The 13,761-nt window shown below is 48.6% G+C and overlaps 1 protein-coding gene across 2 annotated transcripts in view; it reads left to right on the top strand.

Annotated features, from left to right (window-relative positions):
• Positions 1-171: 171 nt before the first annotated feature.
• Positions 172-13,761, top strand: part of DZANK1 (double zinc ribbon and ankyrin repeat domains 1) — a 107,417-nt gene continuing 93,827 nt past the window's right edge. For both annotated transcript variants that reach the window (XM_082252297.1, XM_082252298.1), the window contains exon 1: positions 172-332. The gene's annotated coding sequence lies outside the window, so the exon portion shown is untranslated. The remainder of the gene's footprint in view (positions 333-13,761) is intronic.

The following is a 13,761-nucleotide window of genomic DNA, read 5'->3' on the forward strand; positions in this document are numbered from 1 at the left end:
TATTTCTTATGAATATTTTTTTGTTCACAAACCAATTCGATATGTTTTACAAGCTACGTTCATTTGCCCTTAGCAAACATGGCCGCTGCGTTCACGCTGTCCCGTGAATGGCATTTCCGGACGGCATGTTGCAAGTTGATTGGCAGGGAGAGATGTGGGTGGGGATATGAGACCGCATCTTGGGTTGCTAGGCGACGAAAGGTTGCCAATCACTGTTCTGGTTGCTTCGAAGGTTCCACCGGGAGAAGCGTCTGTAGTAACGGGATCTGGGAGTGACAGGGGATCTGCTGAGCGCTGAGGATCCTGTGGAGGCTGTGTGACATTTTATCCAGGTATATGGAGGAGGGGAGGGAATCTCCTGTATATTAGGATGAAGGGCAGTCACAGTGTGTATGGCTGCAGTGGGCACACAATGCACAGAACATCGGCTGTCATAGAGCACAGGTCAGGGCTTGTGTTCTCCTCTTGTAGATCCCAGCAGGGACATATCTGGGTGTAGAGCAGATTCCTTTTCTAGTTTTCATTGATTGGAGATCAGATGACATGATGCTGTTGGGTCATTTCTGATGTGAGTAATAAACTTTTATTGTAATGGTGGCCATACACTATACAATCTGGTTGTACAATCTATCTACAATCTCTTTTTGATTTAACAAAACTATACAATAGGAAGACATGCCTAATCCATCAGGTCAATCTGTATCCGGCTGTCCCTTGCACTGCATGGTAGATCTAAAGGAGATTTGTACAATCAGATTGTATAGTGTATGGTCAGCTTAAAATGTCACTAAACTCAGGATCCTGCATTCGCTATATCTGGTCTCCCACAGTACACAGAACATGGAAATTCAATTATATAGTAAATATAAACTGCTAAATACCTTTTCTCATCAGCAGTCTTGTGACTTCTATCAGTGTCCAGTTAAGACTTGTAGGAGGAGTTTTCATTCTCCTCTGACTGTCCTATGAGGCTGTCTGACCCCTGGCCCCCTGTCTGGACAGTGCTGATTGGACCTGTGCTGATCACATGCACCCCCCCCCCCCAAAAAAAAAAAAAAAATCTCTTTACAAGTAAATAACAAACTGAGCATGTGCAGAGTGCCTCTCAGGCCCTGTTCTGTCAGCAGATGGATTGGGGACTGTGAAAGAATGGGAGGATCAAACAGCCTTTTTACACAATGCAAAGGCTAAAACGCTTAGGTTCCACAGTGAGTATAACAAGCATGCTTTACTGCATATACAGACTGATTTTACTGTTGTGGGTTTAGTAACACAAGTAGAATTCTTAGCAAAATCTAACCAGTCTTAAAGCATTTGTTACCCCAATACTTCATATTGCTGCTATGTGCCTGCTGTACCACCTACTTGTATGATAAAATATCCTGTTCTCTTTGTATTGCTTTTTTATGTGAAATCTCTGGTGTTCCTGCCAGTCCCCCTGGTCGCCAATTAAAAACTGACCACACTAAGGAAGAGAGCACAGCATGGTCAGTTCTCTAGCTACGCTGGGAACTCTGTGTGCCTTCCTCCAATGATCAGACTTGTCCTGCCACCCCCCTGCTGCACAGCCATTCACCGGGAAGCTCAGTGTACTGCTGCTTCTCCTCCCCCAGCTCTTATGCAGCTGGGGGGGAGGAGAAGCATAGTGCTAACCATAGTGCTAACCACTACACCACTGTTGACTTTTAACTGACATCCGCAGCAATTCGCATGAACACAGTGTGATCACTATCCGGTGCAATGCAGGAAATGCAGTGATTCCTGTGCATTTCCCACATCGCATCAGTGTGAGCCGGCCCTAGCAGCCACCGGTTCTCTGCTCTGCCCTTCCATTGCTCACTGGAGCGCTGGGCTGTGGAGGGGGCGGAAGCCGGCTGTGGAAGGGGTCTTCAAATGGTCTTCAAGAGGGAATGTGATCAATTATAAAAAAAGAGAAAAAAGGTATTTATAATGTATTTTTATATCTATACACACAGGTTTTGCCTTTCATTTCTATTTTAAACCGAATGGGTTGTTTATCAAGGTGATCATTTATAATCACTTTATTGGCTTGTTCACAGGGGGGGCGATTGGATCCATGCCCTGTGCAGGGCCACGTCTTACCGGCATGGGAACTCATAGGTGTTCCATGTATGCCCATGGCAGCAGTCCCATGGCAGCAGTCCCATGGCAGCAGTCCCATAGATGTCTATAGGGACACAATGGCTGCACAGACACAGCTGCTCCCAGTGTATCATCCGTGTGGGTTTAGGGGTATGGAATGGCACTGAACACACACAGGGTGAAATTAGGGAAATGCCCCAAAACCCACATCAAAATGTCACGTTAGGACACAGGGGCTGTGTCTGTGCAGCCACTGCATCCCTATAGACATCTATTGGACTGCTGGCATTGGGATGCACGGAACACGTGTGAATCCTCATAGTGTTAAAACATTTGCCTTAATAAGGCATTGATCAAATCGCCCCCTGTGAATGAGGCCTTCAACTGGTCCCTCCTTCCTATTCGGACTCCCCTGTGTAAGAAAGATCTGTATACTCACTTATATTCTGCCCAGTCTGGTCACATGATGGCCCCAGTGGTGGCTGCAGGGGAGAGAAGAGAGCGCTCCACCAATGGCTGGTAATGACTGAGCAGAGACGTCACCCTCTGAAAGGTGCCAAATGTGGCACCGGAGGGGTGGGAGGAACCCACTTTTGGGTGGAACTCTGCTTTAAATTGGCCATGTTTGGTGCCAAATGCGATATGAGGTTTAATTATTGCCACGGCATGTGTAAAGCCCTGAACATCTGCATGCCCCTCTTTAGGTTGCCCAACCTGTGTGAATGAGCCCTTAGGTTTGAAGACTGTCTCCCCACCCCCATGTGACAGTGCTGGGTGCCTGGGCAGAAAATGATCCGAGCACCAGCGCTGTCAGAGGTAGAGTGAGTCACATGCTCTTCACATACAGAAATATCAAGTATTTCTCTTCTGCAGAGTTCTGGGGCCTTTGCGTCTTTTATTCTGTTTTTTTTCCCCCCGTGTTTGGTCCTTGTGTTGGGTCCTGATCAGATGGTGGTAGCCCTTATATTTTTCTTTCCTCTTGTTCTGTGGTATCAGTACCCACCTTCTTCTTCTAGGTGCAATGTAGCCTCCTTTTATTGTCTGGTGGAAGTGATATCCGGTAGCTCCAGCCACCTATAACAAATAAAAAATAAAAGTGTAGCTGCTGACTTTAAAAAAACAGCCACTCACCTGTCCCACGGTCCAGCATTGAGCTCACCCCAGCCGTCTTTATCCTCCGTCTTCCCTCGGCGGCACCGGCATCTTCACTTTACGGTTGTCTCTTCATCCGTCTGCAACCACAATGTGCCTTTGTGGTTATAGAGCCCAACCTTGTTAGTGTGATACTAAGCCTTGGTTCACACTGTTTAGTTGCGGTAACGTGCGGTAGTGCACATTACATGCATTATTCTGCTGCAGTGCCAAACATTTCAAATGGCACATCTCATTTTGAATGGCACCCCTACACACTAAGACAATGCATCTGCTATGTGGCACTGGCATGCGCTGTTTTCAGAGGGGTAGGTGCAGTTTATGCAGCATTGGCAGCCCATTGAAAATGAATGGGCTGCCTTAAAGCAATACACGTTAATGTGTGACTTAACCACTTTAAAGCGGAGTTCCAGCCATTTCACTCACTTGTCCAACGGTCCAGCGATGCGGCCGCCCGAAGCCTCGATCCTCTCCCTCGGCGCCGGCATCACTGCTGTGGGCACCCGGCTGTGACAGTTTGCGGCTTCACAGCCAGGTACCCACTGCGCATGCGCGAGTCGCTCTGCGTGTCTTGATTGGCCGGCAATCTTCTGGGACCTCTGACATGTCCCAGAAGATTGCAGGGAGGGAGGGGGAGAGGAGAACTTCCGTTCAGGGCGCTGCGGCGCTCCGAGCGGAAGTGGGAGCGGGTACCTGTCAAAACTAGGTACCCGCTCCAACCCCCCCCCCCCCCCAAAAAAAAATGACATGCCAAATGTGGCATGTCAGGGGGGTAGAATACCTAAAGCGGAAGTTCCACTTTTGGGTGGAACTCCGCTTTAAGACCGGAAGATTTTGCTGCTCAATGACCAGGCCACTTTTTTCAACTTGGCACTGCGTGAATTTAACTGACAATTGCGCGGTCATGCGACGCTGTACCCAAACAAAATTTACGTCCTTTTTTTCCCAAAAAAAGAGCTTTCTTTTGGTGGTATTTGATCACCTCTTCACTTTTTATTTTTTGCGATATTAATAAAAAAAGAGCGAAAATTTTTGCAAAAAATTGACATTTTCTACCTTGACTGTTAAAAAATATCCAATATATTCAATTTTTGTCATATATTTAGGCCAACATGTATTTATCTACATGCCTTTGACAAAAAAATTCTCAATGAGCGTATTTTTATCCACTTTAAGACCGGAAGATTTTACCCCCTTCCTGACCAGGCCATATTTTGCAATTCGGCACTGCGTTACTTTAACGGACCATTGCGCCGTCGGACGACGCTGTACCAAACATCCTTTTTTTTCCCCACAAATAGAAATTTCTTTTGGTGGTATTTGATCACCTGTGCGATTTTTAATTTTTGAAAAAAAGAGCGACAATTTTGAAAAAAAAAACAATATTTTTCACATTCTGATATAACATTCCCCCCAAAAAAATGTAAAAATCAAAATTTTTTAACATTTTAGGCCAATTTGTTTTCTGCTACATATTTTTGGTAAAAAAAATTGCAATAAGCATATTTTGATTGGTTTGTGCAAAAGTTATCGCGTTTACTAACTACGGGAAAGATTTATGTAATTTTTATTTGTTTTTGTTTTTTTTTACTAGTAATGGCGGCAATCTGCGATTTTTGTGGGACTGCGACATTGCGGCGGACAGATCGGACCCCTAACTGACATTTTTTACACTTTTGGGGGGACCAGTGACATTACTACAGTAATCAGTGCTATAAATATTCACTGTCACTGTAATAATGACACTGGCAGGGAAGGGCAGGGAAGGGGTTAACACTGTTGGTGATCAAGGGGTTAAATGTATGCCTCGTGCTTACTGACGTGTGTGGGGGAGGGGGCTTCTGTGACACAGACAGAGATCGCAGGTTCAGCTATGCTGAATCCTGTGATCTCTCCCTGTCTTTCACAGAGAAGATCCGCCTGCTTTGTTTACACAAGCCGGCAGATCTTCTCACACTTTCCCCGACAATCGGGGAAGAGAGGCGGCGGTTGCGCGCCACGGAGACTAATTGGAGTCCAGCGACGTAAGTCTACGTCGCTGGACATAGCAGTGCCGCAGTAGCAGCGCAGTGAGCGGTCTTAAAGTGGTTAAAGGGTAACTTCACTTTCGTGGGGAAAAAAAATAGCAAAAAAAGAAAAACAATATAGCGTATACAATTGCGACACAAATCATATTGTAATTGAATGTTATTAGAAATTACCTTTCTTTTTCAATCTGCAGCTGTTGCAATGTTCTGAAAATACAATGCAATATGGCTACCTGGAGCTGTTCTGTACACAGAATGTATACTGACCACACCCCAGAAACATCATTTCCTGCTTGTGTGATTGGCTCACCAATTTTCCCAGAAGTTCTGCCTAAGATACAAGTCAGATTTCTGGCATCCCCTGCAACAAAAATGTCATTTTTGGTGAGATACTCCCAATAGGAACACGTCTAAAGGGATTCAGGCCCAGCAGATTTCCTCATTAGAGCCCTGCAGCTGCCACAGCTGATAGATAATTATGAAACTACTCCCATTTGACCCACTAAGCACTGGAGAACAGAGGAAAGCCCCTTTCACTCGGGCAGTGCGCCCAACGAAATCCGCCGATTACCGCTGAGCAGGTAGATGACAGGTCCATCTCTGCTTACTTTGCAGAGACAGAGCTGTCAGAGCCCCGCTCTCCTCTATGGGAGATGGGGTGAAAACGGACCGCCTGTCTGTTTTCATCCGATCCGATCCTGCAGACAGATGGAAAATAGGGTTTCCATCCATCCATATTTCACAGACAGGATCGGATCGGACAGCAGCGGGTGTCAGCGGAGATGTCTTCGCTGACCTACGCTGCCCCATAGGGCTGCACGGAGCATCCGATCAGGTCCTCCTAAAAAACTGGCAGACCTGATCGGAAAGCCAGAGTGAATGGGGCTGAACAAACAGTGATTTCTTTAGAATAACAAAAGGTAGGAATCTGCAACAAAGTTTGTTAAAATCCTTGTAATGTACAGAGATCACCCAGAGGGGAATGTTTTTTTCCTCAACAAAAGTGGAGTTAGGCCTCTTTCACACAGGCGCACCGCCCGACGGAGTCCGTTCTGCTCAGCGGGGGATCGATCCGCCGATCCCCGCTGAGCAGGCGGATGACAGCTCCATCTCCGCTTTGTGTGCAGAGACAGAGCTGTCGGATCCCTGCTGTCTTCTATGGGGAGATCGGATGAGAACGGACCACCTGCCGACCGGGGCACATTGGGCTGTGCCCCGGTCGGCAAGTAGTTAATCCCCATAGTCTTAGCTATCCGATAGTACCTGTGAAGTGGGGCATTGCATTACCTATGTACCCCCAGCTCCCAGAGGAGGACAGAACTTTCCCTATTACACACTTGCTCCTCCTCCAATCTGTGACACTACAGCCATGCTGCTTAAGGTAAGGATGACACTAATGTAGGTGTCAGTGAAGTGGTCAGTGTGGGGGTGTCAGTGTAGGTGTCAGTGTGGCGGGGGTCAGTGTGGGGGTGTCAGTGTAGGTGTCAGTGTGGCGGGTGTCAGTGTGGAGGGGTCAGTGTAGATGTCAGTGTGGGGGTGTCAGTGTAGGAGGGGTCAGTGTAGATGTCAGTGTAGGAGGGGATCAGTGTAGGTGTCAGTGTGGAGGGGTCAGTGTAGATGTCAGTGTGGGGGTGCCAGTTTCGGGAGGTGTCAGTGTGGGGATGTCAGTGTAGGAGGGATCAGTGTAGGTGTCAGTGTGGGGGTGTCAGTGTAGGAGGGGTCAGTGTAGGTGTCAGTGTGGGGGTGTCAGTGTGGGGGTGTCAGTGTAGGTGTCAGTGTGGCGGGGGTCAGTGTGGAGGGGTCAGAGTAGGTGTCAGTGTGGGGGTGTCAGTGTAGGAGGGGTCAGTGTAGGTGTCAGTGTAGGTGTCAGTGTGGCGGGGGTCAGTGTAGAGGGGTCAGAGTAGGTGTCAGTGTGGGGGTGTCGGTGTAGGAGGGGTCAGTGTAGGTGTCAGTGTGGCGGAGGTCAGTGTGGAGGGGTCAGAGTAGGTGTCAGTGTGGGGGTGTCAGTGTATGAGGGGTCAGCGTAGGTGTCAATGTAGGAGGGGTCAGTGTAGGTGTCAGTGTGGCGGGGGTCAGTGTGGAGGGGTCAGAGGAGGGGTCAGTGTAGGTGACAGTCAAGGGGGGTCAATGTAGGAGGGGTCAGTGTAGGGGGGGTCATTGTAGGTGTCAGTGTAGGAGGCTCAGTGTAGGTGTCAATGAAGGGGGTCAGTGTAGGTGTCAGTGTAGGGTAGGGGGGTTAGTGTAGGAAAGGTCATTGTAGGAGGGTTAGTGTAGGGGGGTTAGTGTAGGAAAGGTCAGTGTAGGAGGGTTAGTGTAGGGGGGTTAGTGTAGGAGGGGTCAGTGTAGGTGTCAGTGAAGGGGTCAGTGTAGGGGGGGTCAGTGTAGGGGGGTCATTTTAGGAGTCAATGTGTAGGGGGGGGATCAGTGTAGGGGGTCAGTGTAAGTGTTAGTGTAGGGGGAGTCAGTGTAGGGGGGGTCAGTGTAGAGGTCAGTGAAGGTGTCGGTGCAGGGGTCAGTGTAGGTGTCAGTGAAGGGGTCAGTGTAGGGGGGGTCAGTGTAGGGGTCAGTGAATCGGGTTCAGATTCCCCATAGACAGGTCCCACCCTTCTACTTATTTCTTTTCCTACCTTTTTATCAAGCACCTTTTTTGCTTTTATGGGTCAAACTGGGAGGAGTATGCGCTTCATTGGTGTACCACCCCATGTCTGACCTCCCTCTCCTCTCCTCTCGACCCCCTGTTCTCCTCTCCTCCTGATCCCCTGTTCTCCTCTCCTCCTGACCCCCTGTTCTCCTCTCCTCCTGACCCCCTGTTCTCCTCTCCTCCTGACCCCCTGTTATCCTCTCCTCCTGACCCCCTGTTCTCCTCCTGACCCCCTGTTCTCCTCTCCTCCTAAACCCCTGTTCTCTCCTCTGTTCTCCTCTCCTCCTGACCCCCTGTTCTCCTCTCCTCTGTTCTCCTCTCCTCTGTTCTCCTCTCCTCCTGACCCCCTGTTCTCCTCTCCTCTGTTCTCCTCTCCTCTGTTCTCCTCCTGACCCCCTGTTCTCCTCTCCTCCTGACCCCTGTTCTCCTCTCCTGACTCCCTGTTCTCCTCTCCTGACTCCCTGTTCTCCTCTCCTCTGTTCTCCTCTCCTCTGTTCTCCTCTCCTCACCCCCTGTTCTCCTCTCCTCACTCCCTGTTCTCCTCTCCTCCTGACCCCCTCCTCTGTTCTCTCCTCTCCTCTGTTCTCTCCTCTCCTCTGTTCTCTCCTCTCCTCTGTTCTCTCTTCTCCTCTGTTCTCCTCTTCTCCTCTCCTCCTGACCCCCTGTTCTCCTCTCCTCTTCTCTCCTCCTGACCCCCCTGTTCTCCTGACCCCCTGTTCTCCTCTTCTCTCCTCCTGACCCCCAGTTCTCCTCTCCTCCTAAACCCCTGTTCTCCTCTCCTCCTAAACCCCTGTTCTCCTCTCCTCCTGACCCTCTGTTCTCTCCTCTGTTCTCCTCTCCTCCTGACCCCCTGTTCTCCTCTCCTCTGTTCTCCTCTCCTCCTGACCCCCTGTTCTCCTCTCCTCCTGACCCCCTGTTCTCCTCTCCTCCTGACTACCTGTTCTCCTCTCCTCCTGACCCCCTGTTCTCCTCTCCTCTGTTCTCCTCTCCTGACTCCCTGTTCTCCTCTTCTCTGTTCTCCTCCTGACCCCCTGTTCTCCTCTTCTCTCCTCCTGACCCCCTATTCTCCTCTTCTCTCCTCCTGACTCCCTTTTCTCCTCTTCTCTCCTCCTGACCCCCTGTTCACCTCTTCTCTTCTCCTGACCCCCTGTTCTCTTCTTCTCTCCTCTCCTCTCCTGACCCCCTGTACCATGCTCCATAGCACCCCATGTCTGACCTTTGACTGAGGGGGGGCATTGGGTGGAGTATGGGCGGTACTTTTTAAATGTGGGAGGAGTTGGGTGGGACTTTAAAATGTGGGAGTGGTTATCAAATTTACCTTCGGGCTGAAGCCCCTGGTCTTTTTCCCACCTAGCAACGCCCCTGCTAACAACACAACACACAGGCCGGCGGGTGTATGTGTGTGTGTATGTATGTATGTATGTATGTATGTATGTATGTGTGTATATATATATATATATATATATATATATATATAATATAAAAAAATTGCGTTTTATAGTTGGCCCCCCTACTTTTGATCCCGTCCCCCCATGTGCCCCCCCTAAATATAAAAGCTGGAGACGCCACTGCCTATGTTCGGCAGTATTTGGCCAAAGTCGATCACCATACCAGCCCGTGTAAAAATTAGGCATTGCCACCAAAAATATTGTGTGGCTACTGGAGGTTCTCTAGTATAAGTTTGCCAAGTATGGTGCCCTGATCCCCCGTGGTTTGAGTCCTACATTTATAGAAGCTTGGCCTGCTATGTTAACCTATGGCAGGGTCGTAGTCTGTAAATTTGAGGGGCTACAGCTTGGAAACCAAATGAGTCCGGGGGGCCCATATTTGGCACAGAGGTAGGGGAGGCCTTCCTTTACCACCCCAAACATTTTGGGGTTGGTAGCCCAAGATTTTATGGTCAACTTTTTCTAGGGCTCCTTGAGAGTCTGCGGCCTCTGGGCCGTATGGCGCAGCAGGGAGTGCTGGATACCACACAAATCCCTTGACTTGAGCTATTCAACGATACCTGCAGAGCGGGGATCCGCGCTTCCTGTGTCCTGCATTGGTCGGGCAAATTCCACCCCCATGCAGGTCCTCATGAAAATTTAAGCATTGGCCCCAAAAAAATTCCATGGCCTCTTGGGGTCCTATAGTAACCCTGTACCAAGTTTGGGGCCCCTGGGCAACATCATTCTGCTACCGCGGGGCCCTACGTTTAGGCTAACTTGGCCTAGCCTATGTTAATCTATGGCGCAGTAGGGAATTTTGAGGGGCCACAGCTTGGGCCCCAAACATGTCCAGGGGCTCAAGCTGTGAGAGCCTGAACTCTTTCAGGGCCCGAGCTTTGGCCGCCCAAATTCCCAACCACAACCGAGCCATAGATTAACATAGCGGGCCAATCTACCATAAATTTTGGGCCCTGTGGTACCCGAACCACGGGGGTCAGGCACCAAACTTGGTACAGGGATACTAGATGACCCCCAGGGGCCACACACATTTTTTTGAGGCTGATGCCTAATTTTCATGAGGACTGGCATGGGAGTCGAATTTGCCCGAATACTGTAGAAAATAAGTAACATAGCAGGTGCCCTGCTCCCCAGGTACAATTGGATAGCTAAGAATATGGAGATTAATATGGTCCCCAATAGTCCCTGCTCCACGGTACTGCCCGAGGGCCACACACTCCCAAGAGGCCCCTGAAAAGGTTGACCAGAAAATTTCTACTCCAACATTTTAAGAGTGGTAAAGGAAGATCTCCCCTACCTCTGTGCCAAATATGGGCCCCTGAACTTGTTCAATGCACTGCAACTGTGCCCACTAGAAGATTGCCATACAGCTTCATAAGAGCTGGGGAGAGGAGATGCAGCAGGACACTGAGCTTCCCAGCAAATGGCTGTGCAGTGGGGGCGTGTCAGGACAAGTCTGATCATTGAAGGAGAGAACACTGAGTTCCCAGCACAGATAGAGAACTGACCACGCTGTGCTCTCCTGCTTAGTGTGGTCAGTTTTTATTAGGAAAGCAGGGGGACTGGCAGGAACACCAGAGATTTCACACAAAGGAAGCAATACAAAGAGAACAGGAGACTTTCTCATACAAGTACATGGTACAGCAGGCACATATCAGGAAAATGAAGTGTTGGGGTAACAAACGCTCTGTGTTTTATCACACTGCACCAGTGTAAACCTGGCCTTAGGATAGCCAACTATCTGGCATCAGAGGGCAGCACAAAACATTTGACCTGGAGCATCTGGAAGTGTAAGGCAAGCCATAGATGATTCGATTTTCTTTCTTCCACCACTAACACAGTCAGTGTTGATGGGGGAATCCGTCCCGCAACACTATTGTGTTCTCCTGGGTCTAGCTGCCTGTAGTAATCACATGTAAAAAAAATCCAACAGGCTGGCTGTATCCAATCAACTTGGGTACAAGCAGCCTGCCCATAGATTGATGAAATCTGGGCCAGTCCCTGCTGAACCAGCAAAGATTTGATCCATCTATGGCCAGCTTAACCACTTCCATACAGGGCAGTTACACCCCCTTCCTGCCCAGACCAATTTTCAGCTTTCAGCACTCTCACATTTTGAATGATAATTACTCAGTCATGCAACGCTGTACCCAATCAAATTTTTTATCATTTTTTTTCACACAAATAGAGCTTTCTTTTGGTAGTATTTAATCACCACTGGGATTTTAATTTTTGTTTTGCAATATAAGTGAAAAAAGAGCGACAAATGTTGAAAAAAAAAAAAAAACATTTTGTTTTAGTTTCTATTATAAAATTTTGCAAATAAGTATTTTTTTTTTTCATAAATTTGGGCCAAAATTTATACTACTACATATATTTGGTAAAAAATAACCCAAATTAGTGGTTATTATTTAGTCTGTGTGAAAGTTATAGAGTCTACAAGCTATGGTGCCAATCATTGAAAATTGACCCCGTTTTGGAAAGTAGAAATTCCAGGGTATTTAGTAAGAGGCATGGTGAGTTTTTTGAAGTTGTAATTTTTTCACACAATTCTTGGGAAAATGAAGAAATAATTTTTTTTTTTTTTTACACAAAATTGTCAAAATAACAAGTTATTTCTCACACACAGTATAGGCATACTTGCAATTACACCCCAAATAACATTCTGCTACTCCTCCTGAGTATGGCGATACCAAATGTGTGAGACTTTTACAAAGCCTGGCCACATACAGAGGTCCAACATCCAAGGAGCATCATCAAGTGTTCTAGGAGCAGAAATTTCACATATCATTTCATTACAACCAATCACACTTTTGAAGGCCCTGGAGCACCAGGACAATGGAAACCCCCACAGAATGACCCCATTTTGGAGAGAAAACACCCCAACACATAATCTAGGAGGCATGGGCTGCAGATAGGTGCTCAGGTACTCTGATGGGCTGCAGACAGGTACTCAGGTACACTGATGAGCTTCAGAGAGGTACTCGGGTATTCTAATGGGCTAGAGACAGGTACTCGGGCACTCTGATGGGGTGCAGATAGGTACTCGGGCACTCTGGGCTGGAGACAGGTACCAGGTACTTCGATGACAGGTACTCGGGTACTCCGATGACAGTTACTCAAAGTACCCGAGTACCTGTCATCGGAGTACCCGAGCACCTGTCATGAGAGTACCCAAGTACCTGTCATCAGAGTACCCGAATACCTGTTACCAGCCCATCAGAGTACCCAAGTACCTGTCATCAGAGTACCTGATGGGCTGGTGAAAGGTACTTGGGTACTCCGATGACAGGTACTTGGGTACACCGATGACAGGTACTCAGGTACTCTGATGACAGGTACTCGAGTACTCTGATGGGCTGGTGACAGGTATTCGGGTACTCTGATGACAGGTACTTGGGTACTCTGGTGACAGGTACTCGGGTACTCTGATGGGCTGGTGACAGGTACTCGGGTACTCTGATGACAGGTACTCAGGTATTCTGATGACAGGTACTCGGGTACTCTGATGACAGGTCATCAGAATACCTGAGTACCTGTCATCAGAGTACCCGAGTACCTGTCACCAGCCCATCAGAGTACCCGAGTACCTGTCACCAGAGTACCCAAGTACCTGTCATCAGAGTACCCAAGTACCTGTCACCAGCCCATCAGAGTACCCGAGTACCTGTCACCAGAGTACCCAAGTACCTGTCATCAGAGTACCCAAGTACCTGTCATCAGAGTACCCGAGTACCTGTCACCAGCCCATCAGAGTACCCGAGTACCTGTCATTAAAGTACCTGATGGGCTGGTGACAGGTACTCGGGTACTTTGATGGGCTAGTGACAGGTACTTTGATGGGCTAGTGACAGGTCCTCTTTATTGGGGGGGGCAATCAGTGTGTTTTGGGGTGCACTATGATGGGTAACTAGCTGTTACCGCAATCTCCTCCTCACACAGGATCAGTGTGTGAGGAGGAGAACTCGTGACAGCTAGTTACCGTGCTCTCTGTTGACATTCTGTGACCGGCTGTGATTGACAGCTGGTCACGTGGTAAAAAGACAATTTAATTAGCTCTTTACCTAGATCGGGGATGGGCTCTGTCCGAGGGACGAGCCTCGTCCCTGATCGCCACGCTGCGCGCCCCCGGGGGCGCGCATTGCTGAGAGAACGAGCGGTTCGCGCCGGAGCCGCTCATGTGATCGGCTGTGATTGGCTGTTTACCTTGATCGGGGTATGGAAGTGGTTAAGAACTTACACCTCTTTACACTGACGGCAAAGACTGCAACTCCTCTGAAAAGTGAACCTCCTCTCCACCTGTTTTAACCCTCTAAATGTTGTATTATTGCAATGCATGGGGGGGAGGTTGCAGCACGGCCCAGTCACTTTAAGGAGTTGCATTTGCCGG

Source organism: Pelophylax lessonae (assembly GCF_965119305.1).
Source record: "Pelophylax lessonae genome assembly, chromosome: 3".
Classification (NCBI taxonomy): Eukaryota; Metazoa; Chordata; class Amphibia; order Anura; family Ranidae; genus Pelophylax; species Pelophylax lessonae.